The sequence below is a fragment of the Bubalus kerabau genome, chromosome 10 (assembly GCF_029407905.1).
Source record: "Bubalus kerabau isolate K-KA32 ecotype Philippines breed swamp buffalo chromosome 10, PCC_UOA_SB_1v2, whole genome shotgun sequence".
NCBI classification, from domain to species: Eukaryota; Metazoa; Chordata; class Mammalia; order Artiodactyla; family Bovidae; genus Bubalus; species Bubalus kerabau.
Genome location: NC_073633.1, coordinates 94,849,156 through 94,872,515, shown reverse-complemented (window position 1 = coordinate 94,872,515; position 23,360 = coordinate 94,849,156). Strand labels below are relative to the sequence as shown.

The window sequence follows — 23,360 nt, the reverse complement described above, 5'->3', positions numbered from 1 at the left end:
CCTCTCAAAGAGAGATCAGATTTTCTAAAAATGAATCTATCAGTTCATTTCAGTCACTCAGTCATGTTCATTTCTTTGTAACCCCATGGACTGCAGCACACCAGGCTTCCCTGTTCTTCACCAATTTCCAGAGCTTACTCAAACTCATGTCCATTGAGTCAGTAATGCCATCCAACCATCTCATCCTCTGCCTTCCCCTTTTCCTCCCGGCTTCAATCTTTCCCAGCATCAGGGTCTTTTCCAATGAGTCTGTTCTTCATATCAGGTGGCCAAAGGATTGGAGTTTCAGTTTTAGCATTAGTCCGTCCAAGGAATATTCAGGACTGATCTCCTTTAGGATGGACTGGTTGGATCTCCTTGCAGTCCAAGGGACTCTCAAGAATCTTCTCCAGCACCACAGTTCAAAATCATCAATCTTTGGCGCTCAGATTTCTATAGTTGTTTATTATAAAGAACCTCCCTTTATACTAAAATGTATCTTTCCTACATTTTGGAGCTAAAATGTCCCTTTATTTTATGACACAGTGGCAATAATAGCTGATAAAACTTTTTTGAAAAAGGATCCTTAGTTTGACAATACTATGTTGGTCATCATGACTATATATTTTTTTAAGAGTTGTTTTGATGTTGGCCATTTTTAAAGTCTTTATTGACTCTGTTACAATATTGCTTCTGTTTTATGTCTTGGTTTTTTGGCCACGAGGCACGTGGGATCTTAGCTTCCCAACCAGGGATCAAACCTGCACCCCCTGCATTGGAAGGTGAAATCTTAACCACTGAACCACCAGAGAAGTTCCAGTTTTACAATGTGATTTTGAAACTCAAAAGTCAGACCATCGCCACTCTCGGCTTCCTTCCACCGCCAACAGTGGCATCATGGCCGGAAGGAAAGGCTGATGTATCCTCTATCTCAGGATATATGGGTATGGATGTACCTGTCGCCAAGTCCTGATATATTACATCATTACACATAGAGGCAGAAATTAATATCAGCTAAAGAGCAAACAGGCCTTCAGGGAGATTCAAAGTCTCCACGATCTGAAATAACCATGTGAAGCTCCTGGACTGGTCTGATCCAAGGGGAGGTTTGGTTTCACATCTAGATGCAGAGGACAGCCTATCGGGACACTAGGAACCGAACACACCGGAGACGTCCCCGTGTAGTCAGCCCGGGCCGGGGCATGTCGACACATTAAAGGGGAGCAGCCTCTCTAGACAAGGCTCCCTGGTGGCCATGAGAAGCCAGGCAGCTGTCAGACGAGTGTCACTTGGACACACAAACGAGCAAGTGCAAGAGAAGAGGGGAGGGGTGTGAGCCTGGAACCGAGAAGACAGAACGAGAGAAGCGACAGAGGCAAGCAGCGTGGTCAGGCAGCCTAGCATCGTGTCCGGAGAAACACCAGAGGTGAACTGCAATTCCTTTCTCCACCCAGCTTGGTTCATGTTGTACACACCAGCACTGACACTTGAACGAAAAGCCCCAGAGAGGCAGGCAGGAGCTAGGTACATCAAGAGCCGGACCCTGGAGCTATCATTGACTCTTCCAAAGAGTGGAGAGACAGGGGTGGCAGCTTCTCAATGCACTCACATGGCGAGGAGGGAGTGCACAGCTCTGGCAGGGCACGTATCCATTTAGTTGTGGAACATCTGACTGTGAACCCTTCAACACACAGAGGGGCGGTAACTCAGGGAGGTGACTCGTAAGTGAGAGGCAAGAAAAGAGAAGGTTTATAAAAGCACCAAGGACCCTCCAGGTGTATACAGACCCCAAGAGCAGTCTGTATAAAGTTATGGTACAGACTCCACTCAGGGTTCATCTGGGCCCTCAGAGAAACCTCAAAACCAACACGTGCACGCTCTCCGTGTTGTACCATCGTGTCTGTTTGTGCAAGGTCATGTGACTTTTCTCCTATACACCCACCCCTTTTCAACATCAAAATCAAAAGAAATGGTATCTAGTAAATAACTGTCAATGTCTAACATCCAGTAAATGCTCGATGTTTGTTGAACTGAAAAGATTTGAAATGGAGATGACCACAGCTGAGCTGTATTCCAAACATAACCCTGTTCAATAACCTTTTATCTCATTTTCTCACTCACTTGGAGGTATCTATCTTGACAACAAAATGACTACTTATCCCCAAAAGGCAACTAATGCTGCACACAAAACCGAAAATTCATTTTTATCTTTTGAGTTCGAAGATAAAATCAGGCCTCCAATCATCAGATTTGGTCAAATTTGCCTCTTAAATGTTTCTTTCTCTCTCTCCTCTCATCTCCATCCTTACTTTCTCAGGTGACTGCTTCCTCATTTGTCTCCTTGCCTGGTCACGTGTCCTCCAATCCATGTTCCAGATGGTGGTCAGTTATTTTTAAAATGACTTGTGATTTGACACTTTACTGCTCTAAAAACTGTCACTGGTTCAGCATCGTTTACTAGGTGAAGTGGAAATGGACTTGATGAAGGAACTTGAGAGCCAAACATGGAAGATGACCAGAGGTGCCAGGACGCTGCTAGAGCAGCAAGGGTGATGTCCTGGGAACAGCCTGATGGGGTCCCAGTTACCCCTCGACCACTGCCATGGGCCACTGCCCCCCTCCCCGGGCATCACCAGAATGGGTTCTTCCTCCCACCCACTGAGCCTGGCTTGCAGGGTTCTCTTGAGGCTGGGGAAAGCAAAACTAGCCTTTGGGGGCTTCAGGAGCAGAATGAGGGGCCCATCTGCCTTTCAGCAAACTGCTCAAGCCTAGAAAGGGAGCTCAGCTACTAGGCAGTCTCAAAAAAAAATCACAAGTGCACACATTCATCAAATCCTAAGCTCCTCTTTGCCAACCTCTGTCTGCGGACGTGGTAGGCACAACAAGGATGAACTCTCATGCAACTCTGTTCCATCAGCACAGCTCTTGGCCACACACAGAGGGATGAAGACCCACCCCCCTCCGACTCTCTCTGCCAGGGCTCTGGAAGACAGAAGACTGGCCAGATGCTGCTGGAGGACTGCCTGGCCACCCAGAGTTGCATAACGGACTTCAATTTAGTACTAGAACCTAGAACCCAAATTAACCCGACAGGATTTCCTGTACTTCCTAGCTGAGCTTCACATTGAACCATAAAAAGCTCTAAAGCTTGAACAAATAAATAAAACTACAAATGGTTAGAATGGCTGCAAGAAAAACCATGCCGCCTGGTACAACATCCAGTCTGAGCCAGGAATTCTACACATGGTAGGTAACATTTAACGCTAACAAACACTCTTACAGACTAAATGTTTGTAGCCCTCCAAAATTCCCATTTTTGAAATCCCAAACCACAACATGATAAAAGCAGGAGCTGGTACCCTTGGAAGGTAATGAAGTCATGATAGTGAGCCCTCAGGAATGGGGTTAGTGCCTTCATAAGAAACACAAGAGGAGTTGGTTTTTCTCTCTGCCATGTGAGGATACCTAACCTGCAAGCACCTTGATGTGGAACTTTCCAGACTCCAGACACACGAGAAACAACCGTTTACTGTCTAAGTCACCGAGTCAATGCTACCGTCTGGATGAACTAAGACAAACCTTTGAACACGGGTACTACGCCCACTCTCAGAGGAGGAGCTGGAGCCTGGGCCCCAGTCCCCCAGGCCAGAGGTACCGAAAGTGTGGTCCCTGGACGCCAGCATCTCCAAGAGAAACTGTTAGAAGTACAAGGTCACAGACTCCACCTCAGACCGGCTGAATCAGAATCTCAGAGGGAGGGGAGAAGCAACCTATAGTTTAACCAGTTGTGCCTGTGCTTCTGATTTCCACTAAAGCGTGAGACCCACACCTCAAACAGCAGTGTTTGCAGAAGTGTGGCACGATTTCCCTTGAGGGTATGACACATTTGCCACATGGATGAACTTCTTAAAAATGTAACTGCGACCTATCCATTTTAATATGGATTGGTCTAAAAAAAAAAAAAAACAGCCCACACATTAAACCCCTGATTTCACAGACATGCTACTTAAGGAGATGTCAAATCTCCTTAAGGCAAACAAGAACATCAGTATACAGAAAACCAATACAGTTGCAGAAAGTTACGGTAAGATCAGTGAACCTGATAAATAAACAACTGAAGTCTAGGATACACTTCATAGCTCCAGTCCCAGCTGTAAACTAGCACTGAGAACAGGACCCACTACCCTTTCAAAAATCTCTTCTACGTGATGCCCAAACTTAACTTTGGAACCTTTGTCCACGGCTTTCAACCCAAATTAAAATTAAGAGAGGAGTTTGTGGTTCTATCTCATCTGATAGGGTAAGAGCCTAAAAAGCCTGAAAGACACAGCGAGCAGGAATGACTCTACAAGAGTGGACAGGGGCTCAGAATTGGGAAGCTGCAGGAAACGAAGCCTGCCATCTACCCCGATTACCGGTCCCAGTCTCACCGGCCACCCATCTCTGGACACTGTTGGCAAAAGGACCTGCAGGCTGACAAGGTTGAAATGCGAAGGGGCAGTCAGAGCTGACATCATCATTTTTTCTCTACTACGACTAATAATGCTTACTTACTATTATTATTATTCATAATAAAGTCATTTAAACCCCACTCAATAAGAGGTTTAACAAGCCCATTAAGAACAGGAAAGCTATTTCCTGCCTGGCACTGCTTACGCACATCACTAGGAGACACTTGCTGGCAGGGGAGCCCCATTAACTCTAACCAGGAGTCTTGGCAGCAGCTCATGGAAGGAAAAATAAATCCCTCAAGTAGAATTACTGTGCGGTCAGTGAGGTCATAGCTCCTGTCTGGCAGCGCTGTACTCTAGTTTGAAGTCCCAGCGATGCACCAGGCTCACTCTATAGTTATGCTGGAGACAGGAATCCTCCTGGCTCTATACCTTCTGAAGCCAACTGGCCACCGCCTGACAGCAAAGCCCACTCTGGAGACAGCCTGAGAAATGACAAAGGCCATTCATCACCACCTCTCCTGTGCACTCTTTCCGCACCATGGATTGCATTTTCTACTTCCATCTGGTTCTTCCTACTCTTTTTCTGCTTCTTCGACACTCAGAACCCCTACTCTCTGAGGGATCCTTGTGAGCCAAGAGGCCACCTCTAGACCCCTCCTTCTGCAGCCCCCTGAAGACCACTTTCCTCCATCATCTTCCTTGAAGAAAGGATCGGGTCTAGCTAATTCAGTAACCAAAGTGACTGACTTTGGTGTTCAGGGGCTACCCATAGTGGGAAACCCAAGATCACAAGGTCTGACTCAAGAAGAAGCCAGGAAACACCATTCCCAGGAATGCACCTCTCGAACAGAGAACTCAAAGGACCCAAAGCAATGAATCCCTGAGAGTTGCATTCCAAAGCCCAGTGCCCAGCTGAGACTCCTCGGGAAACATTTTGGTGCAAGGACCTTTTTGACTGGTTCTGCCCTCCCCTCAAGGCTAATCACACAGTAACCACAGACTGGACTTGGTCCGCCTGGAGACTGGTTTTCCTGGTCCAGCTCAGCACTTCCCACCCCAGTGACACTTTCTCCCCAGCAGAGGGCAGCAGCTGTCAGAGGCTGGAGCGACGGGTGTGCAGTCATCTCAGAAGCGGGTTGGCTAAAAAATAGGAGGAAACAGAAGCAGGGGAGGAGGCAGGCTGGGGGCGGGGAGGAAGCACAGAGCGCCAGCCACCCCATCAGGCCACCATCCGCTCGCATTTCTGGCGGAGTCTGGTTTTCCAGCCAGTGCTCCCCACAACCCAGTGCTTTCTGGCGAGTCTGTCTCACCCCGAATGGCTGGTTTGGAAGATTCTGGGTTATTAATCCGGCCAGCTCGCACCAGCACGCTTAAACCTCTTAGCTTTCCCTTACTCAGCTGCTGATGCCACATGGAAAACACGAAGAAAAAGGAGAGGAGAAAGAAAAGCCCAACTATGTTTGAGTCAGAGATGGTTCTGCTTCCACAGCAGATATTTTCTACACTGGATTCCTTTTGTGGCAGCGACATTTACATGAAAATGGGGTCTAGGATGGCAGGCTCCTAGCATCTAAAGTCACTGTTCCTTCTCCTGTCACTGTTCTGTCCTTACGAGGCTACCCCCAGAGCCAGCAGCCGTGTGAGATCTAGCAGGGGCGTCTGGCTTTCAGAGCATCCTTTGCGAGGAACCAGGCTGAGCACACACTCCCAGGGTTACTTTGGAGAGATAAGTATGATTAGGAAGTTAAATGCAACAGATAAGCCAAGAAACTTTGCCAACAAAGGTCCTTTGCCTTTGTTACTTTGCCAACAAAAGTCCATCTAGTCAAAGCTATGGTTTTTTCAGTAGTCACGTATGGATGTGAGAGTTGGACTATAAAGAAAGCTGAGTGCGAAGAATTGATGCTTTTGAACTGTGGTGTTGGAGAAGATTCTTGAAAGTCCCTCGGACTGCAAGGAGATCCAACCAGTCCATCCTAAAGGAGATCAGTCCTGGGTGTTCATTGGTAGGACTGATTTTGAAGCTGCAGCTCCAATACTTTGGCCACCTCATGTGAAGAGCTGACTCATTGGAAAAGAACCTGATGCTGGGAAAGACTGAAGGCAGGAGGAGAAGGAGATGACAGAGGATGAGGTGGTTGGATGGCATCACTGACTCAATGGACATGAGTTTGACTAAGCTCCAGGAGTTGGTGATGGACAGGGAAGCCTGGCGTGCTGCAGTCCACGGGGCTGCAGAGTCAGATATGACTGAGCGACTGAAATGAACTGAAACCAAGAAACTGAAAACTCTTCACAGAGGCAGAACTTTCAGTGAATAGAGCAAAATCAGTGTTCTGAAATGGGTAAAGCGTAGACTCTGCTGAAACCCAAAGTGTTCCAGGCACACTCAAGTCAAATGTTGCCACACACTCAGCCTCCCAGCTTACCTGGTCAACCTGTGGCTGCTAAACTTTTACAAGTAACTCCTGGACTACAGTCCTTTTTCTAGCTTTCGTCTATCTGTGAATCGGTGTTCAGGCCCTAAGGAACGGCAAATTCCTCAGTCAGTCTACTATTGCACAAGGAGACCCGATGCTGAGCTGCCTACAGAATAAGCCCCAGTGAATATGAGCTGAAAGTTAGAGGACCTCGCGCACTACGAAAACTCTGCACCTAAACAATTAGCTTCAGGAATCAAACTGGGGCAAGAGTATTTACCGCTGAGAAATCCAAGTAGTAGACCTGTATGTACAGGGGAAACATTCAAATGAAAGGTCTTGTTTTAGGCACGTTTATGATTTCCAAACTGAACAGACTGGCATCAAAAGGCAGGCTTCTTAGAATCTTGGCTTTCATTTACTCCTTGATTTGTCCATGTAGGGGCTTCCCTAGCAGCTCAGCTGGTAAAGAATCCACCTATAATGCAGGAAACCCTGGTTCAATTCCTAGGTCAGGAAGATCCTCTGGAGAAGGGATAAGCTACCCACTTCAGTATTCTTGGGGCTTCCCTGGTGGCTCAGCTGGTAAAGAATCCACCTACAGTACAAGAGACCTGGGTTTGATCCCTGGCCTGGGAAGATCCCCTAGAGAAGGAAACGGCTACCCACTGCAGTATTTTGGCCTGAAGAATTCCATGGACTGAATATGTATAGTCCATGGGCTAACAAAGAGTCGGACATGACTGAGTACTTTTCACTTTCATTTTGTCCATTTAGTCAAACAATATTAACCAAAACATTCTTTTAAATTAAAAAAAAAAAATCTTTTGGCCACACTGAGTGGCATGTGAGATCTTACTTCTCCAACCAGAGATCAAACCAGACCTGGACCACCAGGAAAGTTCCCTGAATACCTTCTATGTACAAAGGACTATCCTGGACTCTGAACGGATATAAAATAAGCACAGGGTAAAGTTATCCCTGGGTTTCCCAGGTGGCTCAGTGGTAAAGAACCCACCTGCCAAAGCAGGAGATGTGGCTTTGGGCCCTGTCTTATGAAGATCCCCTGGAAAAGGAAATGGCAACTGACTCCAGTATTCTTGCCTGGGAAATCCCATGGACAGAGGAGCCTGGTGGGCTACAGTCCATGTGGTCTCAAAAAGTCTGACATGACTTAGCTGTTAAACAGCAACAAACTGATCCCTGCCTGTCCTGCGTGCTGCCTGCTAAGTCATTTCAGTCAGCTCTGACTCTTTGCAACCCTATGGACTGTAGCCTGCCAGGCTCTTCAGTCCACGGGATTCTCCAGGCAAGAATACTGGAGTGGGTTGCTATTTCCTCCTCCAGGGGCTCTTCCCAACCCAGGGATCGAACCTGCATCTCCTACGGCTCCTGCATCGCAAGCGGATTTTTTACTGCTGACCTACTAGGAAGCCCATCCCTGCCTGTAAGGCACTTATAATTGAATTGGGTAGACAAAATAAAGACATTCAAAAGAGCATAAAACAGTACATGCCAAGTACCAAATGAGCAGTGACAATAAAGAACACTTTAAAATCTTGGAAGAGGTGGGTGGGAAGCCCCAAATCCTAAGGGAGGTCAGAGAAGGCCTAATGGAAGAAGTTGACTTACTTTGTTCTCATAAGTGTGGGCAGGAATCAGATGTATGGAGAAGAGATCTAGTGGAAGGATTCCCAAAGTGGGGGAGAACAATGACCAAGAACCCCCACTACCACCACGTGCCCAGCACTGTGTTAGCCCTGTAGGAGTTCTGCATGGAGGAATGTGCAAAACCTACCAAGGGGGCAATGAAAACATCAACCCAGCGTGCAGAAGAATTGATGCTTTTAAACTGCAGTGTTGGAGAACACTCTTCAGAGTCCCTTGGACTGCAAGGAGATCCAACCAGTCCATCCTAAAGGAAATCAGTCCTGAAGATTCATTTGAAGGACTGATGCTGAAGCGGACACTCCAATACTCTGGCCACCTGATGCAAAGAACTGACTCATTGGAAAAGACCCTCATGCTGGGAAAGATTGAAAGCAGGAGGAGAAGGGGACAATAGAGGATGAGATGCTTGGATGGCATCAGTGACTCGATGGACATAAGTTTGAGTAAGCTCCAGGAGTTGGTGATGGACAGGGAGGCCTGGAATGCTGCAGTTCATGGGGTTGCCAAGAGTTGGACACGACTAAGCGACTGAACTGAAATGAAGAGGTGGGCTGAGAAATGCAGACCGGATTGAAGGATCTTCAATACCAGGTCAAGGAACTGACACTGGATTCTAAGCAGCAGAAACATACAATGCATAAGTTTCCCAACTATTTGCCTCCGGAGGTGGGGTTTACGGTATTCCATTGAGAGTTGAAAATGCCTGTAAATAAGGAGTAGGTAATGCTGCCAAGTCACTTCAGTCGTGTCCAACTCTGTGCGACCCCATGGACTACAGCCTACCAGGCTTCTCCGTCCATGGGATTCTCCAGGCAAGAACACTGGAGTGGGTTGCCATTTCCTTCTCCAATGCATGAAAGTGGAAAGTGAAAGTGAAGTCCCTCAGTTGTGTCTGACTCTTAGGGACGCCATGGGCTGCAGCCTACCAGGCCCCTCCGTCCATGGGATTTGCCAGGCAAGAGTACTGGAGTGGGGTGCCATTGACTTCTCCAAGGAGTAGGTAATAGAGCCTGGTAAATTACTAAAGAAACAGGATTCTAATTTTCTGAAAACGTTCCTCAAAACAAGGAAGGAACAGGTAGTGGGTGAACCAGAAGCCCAGCTATCTCTTGAAACAAGGGCTTCGAGGAGACATTCGTGAACCTCCCGGGAAGACAAGGTGGGAAGTTGCTCTTCCAGACCCAAACTTGCCAAACCTCACACTGAGGCAGGCATGGGAGGAGGGGAACAAGAGAGGGTGGAGACCAAAGATGTTCAGTTAGCCAGTTACGAGCATCAAACCCAGAATTCACCGCTTCTCTCCATTATTATTGTGTTTCATTGTTACTATAAGGGAAAAACTGCTATTCACAGGCCTACCCCCTTCCGCCCTAAGTATTTAAAATGCTGCTGTAACAGTAAATACCCCCTCCAGCGTATTTGTCCTGGAAGAAAAGAGTATGATTTGGAATACCTAATTGAAATGTGCTACAAGAGATAAGGCAGCTGCAGAGACTGACATTTAAAGGTAGGAGACACCACGGAAGACACAAAATATTACTGTTGCTGCCTCAAAGGCAAAAGCCACTTTCATGGGATGGAAACATCCTCCGGCTCTGTCTCCCTGCTCCTGGATCCCCCAGGGTCCTGCTCCCTAGACCCCCTGCCACAGGATTTAAAACCATCTCTGCTCTGCTTCTAGAAACCCACCCCGCTGCCACTGGGAATCCTGAGGGGCAGACTGAAAAAGAAAACCATTCTAGTTCTCTTTTGCTCTTACATAGCCATCTCAAAATCCTAGGTCTTGTTTCCTTATAAGGCTTGTTTCCTGATACATGCAGATGGATAGGCAAGACCACAAAAAAAAAAAAAAAAAAAAAGGAAAGGAAAAGATCTGTCAACACATCTCAACAGGTCTCATTAAAACTCTGCTTTATGACACTGTGCAAGAAACATGGTAAGAGACTAAAGGTTATCTGAGCTTAATGGCCAGCAAGCCCTGTCCACTGCTAATTGGATATTGTTACTTCTCAAACGATGAATCTAGACACAGGCTAATTCACCACTCATTCTCTTCACCTAAGACTCCAAATAAGACAGTTTGCCAACCAACAGTCGGACCCAGTACAATTCCTATTAACCAAATGTTCATCAAAGCTGCTTCCAACATGTCTCTGCACACCTAAGTAGCTGGTCTCCAAGGATGGGCTCCCAGTGAACCATGGCTTACAGTATTTAAGTCTGTATAGTCCTCTGGCCTTGAATATGAGCTGGCCCTGGGACTTGCTTTTGATCAACAGGACAAAGTGAGGTCCTAAGAAGTCTTATAGTCTCCATCTGGCTTTATGAGAATGTGTGTTCTTAGGGTACCCACCCTCAGAACCCTGCCACCCTTCTTTAAGAAGCCTAGATCACCTGGGGAGGTCGCACGGTCATGTGTAGGTTCTCTCCAGCTGGGTTCTCTCATCAACCACTAGCCACAAATGTGAATAAATACTTCTGATGTTGCAGCTGATCAAGACAGCAGAAGACTGCACCCTGGTTCATATCACAGAGCAGAAAAAACCCTCAATGGGTCACAATCAAGCCACAGGTCTGTAATGTAGAATAGAAAGTCTGCAGTTTTAATCCACCAAGTTTTAGAGCAGTTTGTTTTGTAACAATAATCTGAACAGAAATGATTTAAGAGTAGGGTGCTGCCAAAACAAACATCTAAAACATTTAGCATTAGCCTTGGAACCAGGCAAGAAGCAGAGTGAAGGGCCTCCAGAAGTATAGGAAGAAATGTGTTACTAGAGGCTAGAGGAAAGAGGACAAGCCTTATGAAGTGGCAGGAAGTTTAGCCAAACTGTCACCTGCAGTAACATGAAAATTGAAAAAATACTCTCCAAACCAGTGGAACTGGCTAAGGAACTTTCCAGGCAGATTATCAAAAGTGCTAGCTAAATTTCTTTTATTTCTTATTGACAAAGTACACACAGAAATGAGCTAAGGAAAGAACTGTTAAAAATTTCAAACAGAATTTAGAGGAAATATAGAGGAGTCAGGACTTAAAAGTGTTTGAAAATAGAAGAATTTTTCATCCCCAGTCTTTCCAACCAGCAAATGTTTCTAAAAATAGAGATAGGCTCATAGTATAGATCAAATTCAGGACCTTTCTATAAAATGTAGCCTTAAGATTACATTTTGATCAAAGGTACAACCTAAGACATTGTGTTTATAGCTAAGAAAGAATAAGGTGATGCCTTACAGAATCTCTTAACTAGAAAAATGACTTCTTAGAACCATAAGGTTCTATCTTCTAACACTCTTCAGACAAAATGACTTTTAAGAACCTTAGAGTTTGCCTCTGGTAACAAATTCTATTCTGGTTACTTATTGCTTCATAAGAAACTATATCAAAATGTAATGGCTTAAAACAATGTAGCATTTCTCATGGCCCTATGAGTTGGCTCCAATCAGCTGGGTGATTTAATTTTGAGCTCTCCCATGCGGCTCCAAGTCATTGCAGCTGGAGCTGGCGCAGGATGAAGCCTCAACCGAGCAGGCATCCAAGACAGCTTCCTCACTCACACACCTGGTGTCTCCTTGGCCTCTCTCTTTCTCCAGTTTGCATTTCATTCTCCAGGGCCTCTCTGCCAAACTTGAGCTTCTCTTGGCAGTTATGCTTCGTCGCTGGCTTCCAAGTCAGAATGTAGAAGCCACCAGGCCAGGGAATGGCTACTCCCAGCACCGCAGCAGCATTAAACCACCATGTGCTACTGATCAAAGCCATGATATGGTCTTTCCAGATTCAAGAAGATGGGGAGAGAGGCTCTACCTCCTGAAATCAATGAGACAGTGTCAAAGACACAGCACAGAGGAGTGTATGGGACAGGAAATATCACTGTAAACATCTTTGAAAAAAGACAATCTACCACAACCTACTACTTAAAAAAAAAAAAAAACCTCATATCCCTCCTTGAGTTAGAAAACATATATGATGCTTATCATCAGCCCAAGGTATAATATGATGGTCAGAAAGACCAACAAAAATGTTAACTGCCAAAATACAATTCCAAAACAAGGCAAACCAACAGGTCTTCTGGCTTCTGCACTGATGAAATCACATAGGGAAGGAAAAGTATGTTCACGGCTAAGTACTAAGTTTACAAAGGGCCACTGAAAAAACCTGGGGCATGTTCTAGGGAGAGTGATCAGTGTTATCAAGAACTGAAAATTATGTCATTCTAGAAGTATGTGTTGTGAAAGCAACAATACTCTACTAGAAGATTCATGGACAGGATCTCTTCTGAGCTTCTCACATCTTCCCTTCCAGGGTCATGTGACCTGCTTTGGCCAATGAAAGCATTCGAAAACCAGTGCAAATATTCCCTGTTCTCTTCCTCTTCTAAAGCCTCCTGTGGAATGGCCCCACCAAAAAAAAAAAAAAAGGAGCTTTTCAATCAATGATGAACAGAGCCTCATTGTTACCAGTATTCAATATGTAATATAAATGAGAGGTAAACCTAGGCTCTTTTAAGATATCAAGATTTGGGGGCTAATTTGTCTCTGCAGCAGAATCAAGTCTATGCTGACTAACATAATCACCATCTTGGGAAAAAGCATCATCCTGAAAGTGTAACTCAGAAATGTGTTTAATCTTTTAGGGACTCAGTTCTCTAATGGAAGTCCTGAAACCTAAATGCAATTATATTTCAGAGTAGTTTCTGAAGTGATTAGATGCAGTTGGCAAGAATCATGAGTTACCCCTGAAAGCCAGAAGTTGGAAGGAGCTTTCTCCAGGAGCTTACCCAGCGTTCTCCTTTCCCCCAAAATTCCAGTGTAAGGGTCTCCACACTTACCTGCACTCGAAGAGCTTATGTATAAAGAGAAGTTCAAGGTGAAGAAGACAAACTCGACACTGGAGCCCAGACTTCAGCTGCTGAATGATTCAACAGAAGCGGCACCACTGACCCAGCCTGCTCTTAATAACTCCCACAGCATGTACTTAGCCCAGAGGCCTCTGGGCTTGTGAAGGGTCAGCATCTTAGAAAAGCCAGTGAGTACCCAACCCTGAGGGAGAGGTTACACTGTCTATATCTTCGCCAAGAGTTTAATTAGAAAACGCTGCTGTTTGTTAAATAAACACTCATGCATTATGAAACACACCATCCACTCTGCACAGCAAGGTTGGGACCTGAGTCCCTGATTGGGCAAAAAGGATCTTCCATCTCTGGGAACTTCCCTCCTCAAGCCCAGCCAGAGGTCACCAGAAAGGACAATGAGTCAATAGTCCGGCCTATTGTTCAGCTGTCAGTTAGGGGAAAACACCCTGCAGGAGCCGTAGTCTGGCTTTACCAGAACAGTTTCATAGATGAGGTACCTCTGGTTCAAGTATGGGGGAAAACAGTCCATGAAAGGAAAGACAGACTGAATCACCATATTAGGGCAGAACAAGATTACCTGTGGCTTTCTAGCCTAGCTCCACCCCACCCTTCCCCAGCCAAAGGCCTCTTATTAGCAGGCAGTACTTTCAGAAACTCAGATAATTCATTTCCAAAAAACAGCTCCTGAGGGTCTTGCTCTGAAGCATCTCAGGACATGCGAAAGTGAGGAAGAAAGTTCACAGCCCATAACGTGGTCACAAATCGCTACTGTAGGAAGCAACTGCAATGTTCGCTGTTTCAAGAAACATATAAACCAGTTGCTGGGCGGGCGGTGGGGGCGGGGTGGAGGAGGGGGCGGGCGGAGGCTGGAGGGGCCGGTGTTTGACCAAAGGCTTGGGCTCCCCTGCTCCTTATTCAACCACATCCCACCAAGGCTCTCCAAGATGCCTCCAGACCCTGCTCAAGTCCTCCAAACTTGTAGAAGGCTTTTACTTACGCAGTATCATCTATGTCAAACAGCAGTTGTTACAAAAGCTGATAATGTACTACTCTGACAAGCCCATCCACTGGCTCGGGTACCACATTCTGCGAGTGAAAACCTGCGATGCCCAGAGTGGGTAAGGAAGCACTGAGACGGGCAGAAGGCTAACCTGTGGATTTGCTGCAAGCCGCCCTCTCCCGGCACGTGGGCGCCCCAACTGGCTGGCAAGATCTAGACAAGGCCTTAGGGAAGCGGGCTGTAAGGCTGGGGTGAGCACGAGCCTCGGGAGGAGCCTCAGGACATCCAGCCTCTCCCCAGGGGCAGGCCCACCTGCGTGGGCATCTTTGAGAGGCTTCTCGTGGCGCTCCAGGCTCCACCCTCTTTGGCTTCCTCCCCTGCGTCTGGGGCGGGACTTCTTGCGCACCATGAGCACCAAGCACCCAGAAGGCAGGCCTTCAGCATCACTCTGCAAACCCCATCCTGATGGAAGGTCCCGATACACCAGGGACCTTCGGGGCCCTGGGGGCCCTCCAGCTCGGCTCCTTCTACAGCCCCAAGTCAGGACCCCCTGGAAGCATCGCGCCTCTCCATCCACAGACTCCCCCGAGGGGGTCATTCTGAGCGAGATCCTCCTGAAAAGGCCGACTACGCCGAGGCCTTCTGAAGGTGCCCTTGGATGCCCCTTAAGCCCGAGAGACCGGCGAGGTCATGGCTGCTGCTCCCGGAGGGCCAGGTGTGGCTGCCCCTACCCTGGCTGAAGCGGTGCCCTGAGGCTTGGGGTACCCTCTGGCCTGAGACCCCAGGGGCTTGTGCTGCGCCCCCCCTCCACTGGCTCTGAGACCCACCCCAGCGGCTGGAACCCGGGCCCCCAGCTGCCTGGAGCAGACTGTTCTAGACGAGCTTTTTCCTGAGTACCCGCTGCCTCTGCCACTAACACAGAAAAGCATCCATCACTTTCTGTGCTGTGTTTTTTATTCTTGATACAATTGAATTTTTCACCTTAAGTCCACATGTATATGTCTATAAGAGCCCGACCTGTAATAAAGGGTTAATGAAGAAGAAAAGTGAATGTCACTCAGTCCTGTCCAACTCTTGGAGACCCCATTGACTATTTGGTCCAGGGAGTTCTCCAGGTCAGAATACAGGAGTGGGTAGCTTTTTCCCTTCTCCTGGGGATCTTCCCAACCCAGGAATCGAACTGCGGTCTCCTACATTGCAGGCAGATTCTTTACCAACTGAGCTATCAGGAAAGCCGTTGGACTGTATGGAGATCGAACCAGACCATCCTAAAGGAAATCAGTCCTGAATATTCATTGGAAGGACTGATGCTGAAGCTGAAACTCCAATACTTTGGCCACCTGATGCAAAGAACTGACTCACTAGAAAAGACCCTGATGCTGGGAAAGATTGAAGGCAGGAAGAGAAGGGGACGACAGAGGATGAGATGGTTGGATGGCATCACTGACTCAATGGACATGAGTCTGGGTAAGTTCCGGGAGTTGGTGATGGACAGGAAAGCCTGGTGTGCTGCAGTCCATAGGGTCACAAACAGTTGGAAATGACTGAGCGACTGAACTAGAGAAGAAAAGAAAAAGATGGATAATGCCAACTATTGTCAAGGTTGTGGCAGTGTGGAACTTTTCTTTAGGCATAGCTGGTGGGCGTTAAAGTTGGTATAGCCTTTCTGTAAAACAATATGGAAGCCTCATGTGTAGGTCCTCTAACCCAGCAACACCACTCCTGGGAATAAAACCTCAAGAAGCTCTCACTGGGCTCCCCAGGTGGCGCTAGTGGTAAAGAATCTGCCTGTCAATTCAGGAGACATAAGAGGTGGGGATTGGATCCCTGGGTAGGGAAGATCCCCTGAAGGAGGGCAAGGCAACCCACCCCGGTATTCTTGCCTGGAGAATCCCATGGACAGAGGAGCCTAGCAGGCTACAGTCCACTGCAAAGAGTCAGACATGACTGAAGCGATTTAGCACTCAGTCTCTCACTGGGCACCATGTAAGGAACAGTTGGTAAAAGCAGAGTTGAATAGTGAGAAGACAGTGGATACATATAGGGGGATGCTGTGCTGCTGCCGGGAAAGGAGAAACTAAATGTAAAACATGGCAACATGAGAAGATCTTAAACATATAGTTTTGAATGAAAACAAAATACATCAATAACAAGCACGTCAAGTTCAGTTGATGAGCGCATCAAGAGGTAGAACCAATTGCTATTAACATAAATTTAAAACATATAACAACAAAATCACATGACATATCTTACAGAGACAGAAGCTTATTTAAGTATATATGTTCGATCCCTGGGTGGGGAAGATCGCCTGGAGAAGGGAAAGGCTACCCACTCCAGTATTCTGGCTTAGAGAATTTCATGGACTGTATAGTCCCTGCGGTCACAGAGTCGGACACAACTGAGTGACTCTCACTTCATGTCACACATATTTAAAAACTACACACACACACACACACACACACACACGCTTTAATTCTCTGCTGTATCTAACAGAGAATAGAAAGTCTGATTAAAGATGAAGGAGAAAAATAAAACCAGGGAAGCCTCGCAGTGCTGGTGACTGTGTATTATATACTCGCTTTCTTTACCAGAGGTCAAAAGGAGAAAAAATATTTTGCTTGACTTGGGCAAACTATGAGATTTGTGTCTGAACTAAATTTGTACATGGTGTGGTGTAGTGGTTTAAGAGATCAGGCAGTGATGGCAGAGAGACCTGCTTTTGAATTAAAGCCCTATCGCTTATTAACCATGTCTGCAAGGATTAAGAGGAGATAATGTATGTAAAGCACTTATCACAGTGCCTACTGCAAAGCAAGCAATAAGTAAACGGTAGCGATTCATAATAGGTAATGTAATTTATCATTATTTTTTTCTATCTCCCTTCTACTTTAGTGCACACACCTTGGAACATTTTACATGGTAAGAAAATCATCATAAGCTTCTTATTGGCTTATGGTTTATACCCTCCCTACATCCAAGAGATTTGGAGGAATTATATATGATTAATCAATAAGAAAAACAGAACGACAGGGATAAAAACAGAGCAGATGTCCTCTAAAAGCAGCTGGAAAAGTAAATATCAGCAAGTACCTGCACTGAGCTGGTGACTGTACCTTGGCACAGAATTGGGCCCGAGAGCCATGGAAGCCGAGGTAGAAAGGGAACAGTATGGGCTTCGTAGTCTTCATTTCATATCAAGTGAAACTTACAAAAGCCTTTGCAGAAAGACTCTGCCTATATATTTTATCACTTGGGTTTTCACATGAGGACTATTGGATAACATGGAACATAACACCTGCAACAGGCATGCCAAAGACACAGAAATTTCCACCTGAGCAGGTGACTTCGTGCATTGAAGGCTGAGCCATAAACTGTTCAGGAAGGGGGAAGGAGAGATGCTAAAACTCTATGCTTGGGTCTCTTGCTTTCTGAGAATCTAACTAAATCCAGGGAAAGAATGTGATGATTCTGGAAGAACAGTTGTTGAACATGACATTAAGATCATCCTTCCCACATAGTATATGAGTCAAGTTCCCAGGCTCCGGAGGCAAACCACCTGGTTCAACTCCTGCTCTGCCACTTATTAGCTCTGTGATCTTGGGGAACTTACTTGGCCTCTCTGTGCCTCAGTTTTTCCATCTGTAAAATGGGGGTGACAGGTGCCTAAATCATAGCCTAGCTGTGAGAGTTAATTAAATGAGTCTTCTTAAGCCACTTAGAACAGGGCAGGGCACATGCAAGCACTACATGAGCTATATGGGCACATGCTAAGTAAATGAACAAATAAATGTCAGATGTGGTAGGCAAGCCTGCGAAAGGTGCTGAATTGCAGTCCATTCTGACTGAATTACCTAACAAGTACCTGGAGTGCAGATACTCTTTGATGCTTTAAGTACCAGCCGGGAGGGAGGCAAAGGGGTCTCCTGTGAACAGAGAGATGCTGAGCCTATATCCTCACACGTATAAAATATACCCCTTTTACCAGGCACTGGAGAGAGATGGAACAATCACAGCAACCATGGTGATTCTATAACCATCATAACTGAAGGCCACATGGTGCCTGGCACATGGTGCCAGGACTTGGATGCTTTTCAGGTCTCTTCCTGGAAACAAGGCAGGCACTACCATTAGCCCCATTCTACCAATGAGAATGCTAAAGCTCAGAGGGTTAGATGACTCCTCCAAGGCCCCACAGCCTAGAAACATGTCCGTCACTTTGGCTCAAAACAAGTCCTGTACTCTTTCCGCTAAATTATACCGCCCCTTCCTTATCCAGGCAGACAGGGGTGGGGGTGCAAGAAGAGAATTAAAATGGGAGATCTCCCCGATGCCTTTTCTTGCTATCATCTACTGACGAGAAGCTCAATCACCATAATTCTACTCCTTAGGGTCTTTGAAAATGAAGATCAGGCATTTGTTAGCACAGAGGAGGTTAAAGTTGATTTATCCCTTTCTGTTTCTAGTGCAACCGAGATGATGAATGATATTAATATGCCAGGTGCACTCCCATGGCAAAGACTCTCCAGAGAGCAGAATCAGAATGCGGGTGGGCGGAAGTGATGCTGTTTCAGCAGTAACCCCGAATCCGATCTAATTTAAATTTCTAGTTAATCTTTGGAAAAATTTCAGAACGTGAATTAGTATTTACTAACATTTGACACATGATTGATTATGACACATCAACATGTTCCAGCACCAAGACAGATACCTGCTAGTGTAAGAAACACCAGGGGAGCTCACACCCATGATCCCATTTCCTTTAGAGTCCAAACACAGCGCCTTATATGAAACCTTGTAAGATTTCGTTGAGTTTTCAAGAATTTTGGAGTTTCAAGATGAAAAATGGAAAGGCCATCATGCTATCATTTGTTAGCAAATTAAAGAATAATTTCCAGTTTAACCAGCCTCTTGGCATGTATCACAGAATAGATGTATGGATTAGTGGTGGCAGAAAGCCTAGGCAGGTGTTGGAAAACCATCACTTCCCCTGCATTCTCCTTGGGAAATGGCCTCTACCCACCTAATCAGTAAGAGTCTGGGCTGGAAGGGAGTTTTTAGCCAATGAGTGCAGGGCAGGTCCATGTGGACACATAGGAACTCTCCCCTTGGAAAGGGCTCTTGAGTTCACATCCAGGTTCCCAGTCTCTCATGTCAACAACATCAAAATTTAACATCTTTCCATAACAGCCAATTGCATTATTCATTTCGTTAAAGACAACCTCCAAATCTGAAACAACAAAAGAATAATTAAAGACATAACTTCTTCTGCTTTCTTATAAGACACGGGTCTGTTTTCCTTGCAAGACACTGAAAAGAATATTCTTCTTTCTCCAGGATCAACAACATTCCATCATTGGCCCTTGGTGATATTTCATTTTGAGTTTCTAGTTTAGCTACATAATATGTACCTAAGATGTACACATAACAGGAGATAAAGTTCAGCCAGATAAAGTGATCTTCCCAAGATCACAAAGGATGGTGACTATCCAAGTCAAGGGTTCTTTCTTCCGAGCCACACATCCTTGGAACAGGGCAGCTCTGTGCCACTTCCCACCTCCTCTGCACCCTGCTGCGCCAGTGACAGAGGATGAAGGATGCTAAGGGACAGTATGAGCATGTCTGCATGGCAAAGCAAAAAACATAAATAAATAAACTGGAACCAGAAGTCCTGGGCTCTCAGGCCAACTCTTTCCCTTCTTATTTTTAAACCTTGGGAACATCACCAATCCCAATTTTCCAGCTTATAAAAGAATGATCTTAAAAACTCTGCCTTGCTCAGTGCATAGAGATATTGCTACAATATAAAGGTTTTTTTGTTTTTGTTTTTTTTTAAGTTAATCCTTCCACTGCTATTTATTTTGTGCTCAGTATGTACCAGGCACAGCACTGGCCACTTTATCTTCTTGTTAACCCTCACAAGAGTCCTTTGTGATGGATGCCATTAGGACCCTCATTTTACATATGAAGGAAAAGAGACACAGACATGAGAGGTGATTGCCCAAGACCACTCAGACTGGGGAGTAGCAGAGTGAAGGGATAAGCCCCCATCATCTCCAGAGCCTGTGCTCTTGACTGCTCTATGCTGTATATATATTAGTAAAAGGCTGTCTAAAGAATTTTAAAGAAAAACATGTGGCTTCAGTTGATGACTGGAAGGTGACATCCAGAGACATTAAGTAGACTATCATCCCCCCAGTAAAGAAGCTAGTTTGTTCCAAGTCTGAAAAACACTGGAAGATAATCCCCCAGACTACTCCTTCTGCTGATGTCAGAAAACTGGCCCACAAAAGGAGCATCCAGCTCCCCTCTGTTCAAGCTCCAGGTGCTCTGAGCATCCTGAAGGTGAAAAAGGTTCACAATCAAAGATGATGCTGGGGACCTGGAATCACTCACTAGCAGCCGGAGCTGCTGCTGCTCCCAAGGGTGGCCAACTTGAAGGATTCAAAAGTGTAGGCGCTTCTGTTTGACAGAGTGTGTAGAAGTCAGGAGAATTTTCCTTTTTTTCATTTCCTTGGAAGGCCAGATCGCAGAGCCTCTGTCCTCCCAGAGCCCCAGCCTGTTTTGGGCCCTGCCTTTCTGCGGGTGCGCCAGGGAGGCAGCAGCCAGCCAGTGGAGCCGGGAGGAGCAGAAGCCAGCAGACGGCACCTGCCCCTGCTCGCCCACGGTCACCACACATCCAGCGGCACCTCAGTGGGTCGTGACTGCCAAGCTGAGTCAGCTCAACATGTCCACCCTTCTTTCCTTGTGAGCAGCTTGGTCACCCTCCTAACAGGCCTTTCATTAATTAGGAGGATGCGTCAACATGCCAACAAAATTAGCAGTTTCAATATCTCCCTAAAGTCTGAGGGTTGCAAAGAACACAAAGGCTTGGTCACTCCCTGTTATTTTTACTCTCTGCTACCCCCCTGACTTTTGGGCAAGCTGTTCCCATCCAAGAGCACCCTTCATCTAGGTCCACACAGGCTCCTCTGTCTTTCTGGTTCTTTTTTTAAAAAAATGTAACGCATGTCTTTTCCCTTCTCTTTTGAAACCTGTTAAATCCCAAGGAAGTTGCATTTACCCACACTTTCCTGACCTTATCACCTGCTAGAAAGAGTTGATAAGCTGGTCGCTGTGGGCCCAGCTAATTTGGGGGTCTTATTTGGACCATAAGTTTAAGGATAAAATTAAATGGGTGATGAAGAAAGAAAAGGAGTGAAATTTAGATAAACTATCCAGGGCAGGGGGAGGTGGGGAAGGGTAGAGAGACTGGATTTGTGACAGAGCCACTCAACTCCCTGGATGTACCAAAAATGGATCTTTTTACCGTGAACTCACAAATGTTCTTCCTCCTTGAAAAAAGAAGCACCATTGTCAAGCCTCCCATGGATGAATAACCTCTTGGATTCTTGCTGATATAAGCCTGAGAGGGGAGAGGTACATAGGACTGAGCCCCCCAGTAGGAGAAGCAAAGCTTCTGGAGCTAAGGTTTGGGAGCAAATACAATCTGGGGACCCCTGAGAAGAGTGGGCCTGGAAACCTGTGGGGACTGCAAAGGGGCTCACCAGCCAGGGCTCTGGTGTTTGGAGAAGTAGGTGAGAAAGAACCCCAGACCATCACAGCTTCACACTCTGCATAACTGGGGCTCCACACTGGCTACTAGCTCTTCCATATCAGCTGCTCAGTACATTGTGGTTGAAATGAATCCAAGACCCCTCAGAACTTATCTGGAATCTGCAACCATAGACAAAGGATGGGATAAATAATCAGACTTATAAATAGTAGCTGCCACCGCTCCCCTTCCCCACAAAAAGCCTCTGCCTACAGACATTTTACAGTCTTTGTGGTTAAGAATAATAATAGTGTTTACTTCATAGGGTGGCTGTGGAAATTAATTCCGATGGTCCTGAGAAAGTGAATTCACAATAAATGTTGCATATGGTTATTCCCTGCTAGTGTCCGGGACTTCCTGATCAAGTCTGGAGGCAGGCATGCGGGGTTGAGTAGAAACAAGGATGCGGGCTAGCACTTCTGCCTTTCGACACGTGCTCCAAGGCCCAGGAATGGTTAGGCTCCCCTTCCCTCAATCATCACTCTGTGTGTTTAGAGAGGAAGTCAGGATTCTGTACTGTTTCCCAGAGGAAGGAAGAAAAGAAACAATCATTAACACCTACTGTGTGCTCCCCAATCTGCCAATCGCTGCTTGCTCTTTAGGGAAGGTATAATTTCCCGCATGTAACACATCTAACAGAGGATCAGCAAGTTCTAATAGCTCAGCCAAGATGAGCCGATGAGTAAGTGGTGAAATTAGGACTGAAATCCAAGTTTGCCTGAATTAAAAAATATATATAGTCTGGGGCACCCCACATGAATATTACTCCAAGTCCCAACGCTGACCTTCTAATCCAGTATCCCTAGGTGCAGAGCCTGGCCTTTTAAATGGTGCCCAGGGTATCATCACCAACTAGCCGGGTCTGGGAACCTCTGAGACACTTGAGCTCCAAGGGCATTTCCAGCCCTAGAATTCTATAATGAGAAGAAAATGTCACTCTCTTAGCAGCTGGTGTGACTTTTTTTCCCCCCTTAGGGACAGACTTGCCTTTGTTAAAACAAAAAGATGCTTCGATGAGCCTGCTTACAGAAAAGAAAGAAGCGAAAGCAGCTCCGGGGAGGGATGGAAGAAGATAGAGGAGGGAAGAGAGAATTGGGAGAGACTGAAGGGGAGAGGAAAGATAGCAGACTACGAAAGAGGGGAAGAAGGTAGGGGGCAGAGAGAGGGGGAGGAGGCTTGTAAAGGGAATATGGAAGAGGGAGGGAGAGTGTGAAATTTCTTGCAGAAACGAATAAGAAGCCAAGTTCTGCATTTGGATTTCCAGGGGGCAAAAGCAAGAAAGCATACACAGGTATAAGGGGGAGAAAATAAACTGGGAGGGAGTTTTAATTTCATAGGTTCATTCATTCATAAACAGGAATAAAACCAATTTTGATCCTTCAGCTAAAACCAAGAGAG

General features: G+C 46.1%; 1 long non-coding RNA gene across 1 annotated transcript; it reads right to left on the bottom strand.

The window, feature by feature from the left end:
- Nucleotides 1–11,450: 11,450 nt before the first annotated feature.
- Nucleotides 11,451–14,089, bottom strand: LOC129621866 (uncharacterized). Its single transcript, XR_008699769.1, has 2 exons — nucleotides 13,348–14,089; nucleotides 11,451–12,326 (listed from the first exon to the last, which is right to left on the bottom strand). It is a non-coding gene; the product is annotated as an uncharacterized LOC129621866 (long non-coding RNA).
- Between the last annotated feature and the right edge of the window lie 9,271 nt (nucleotides 14,090–23,360).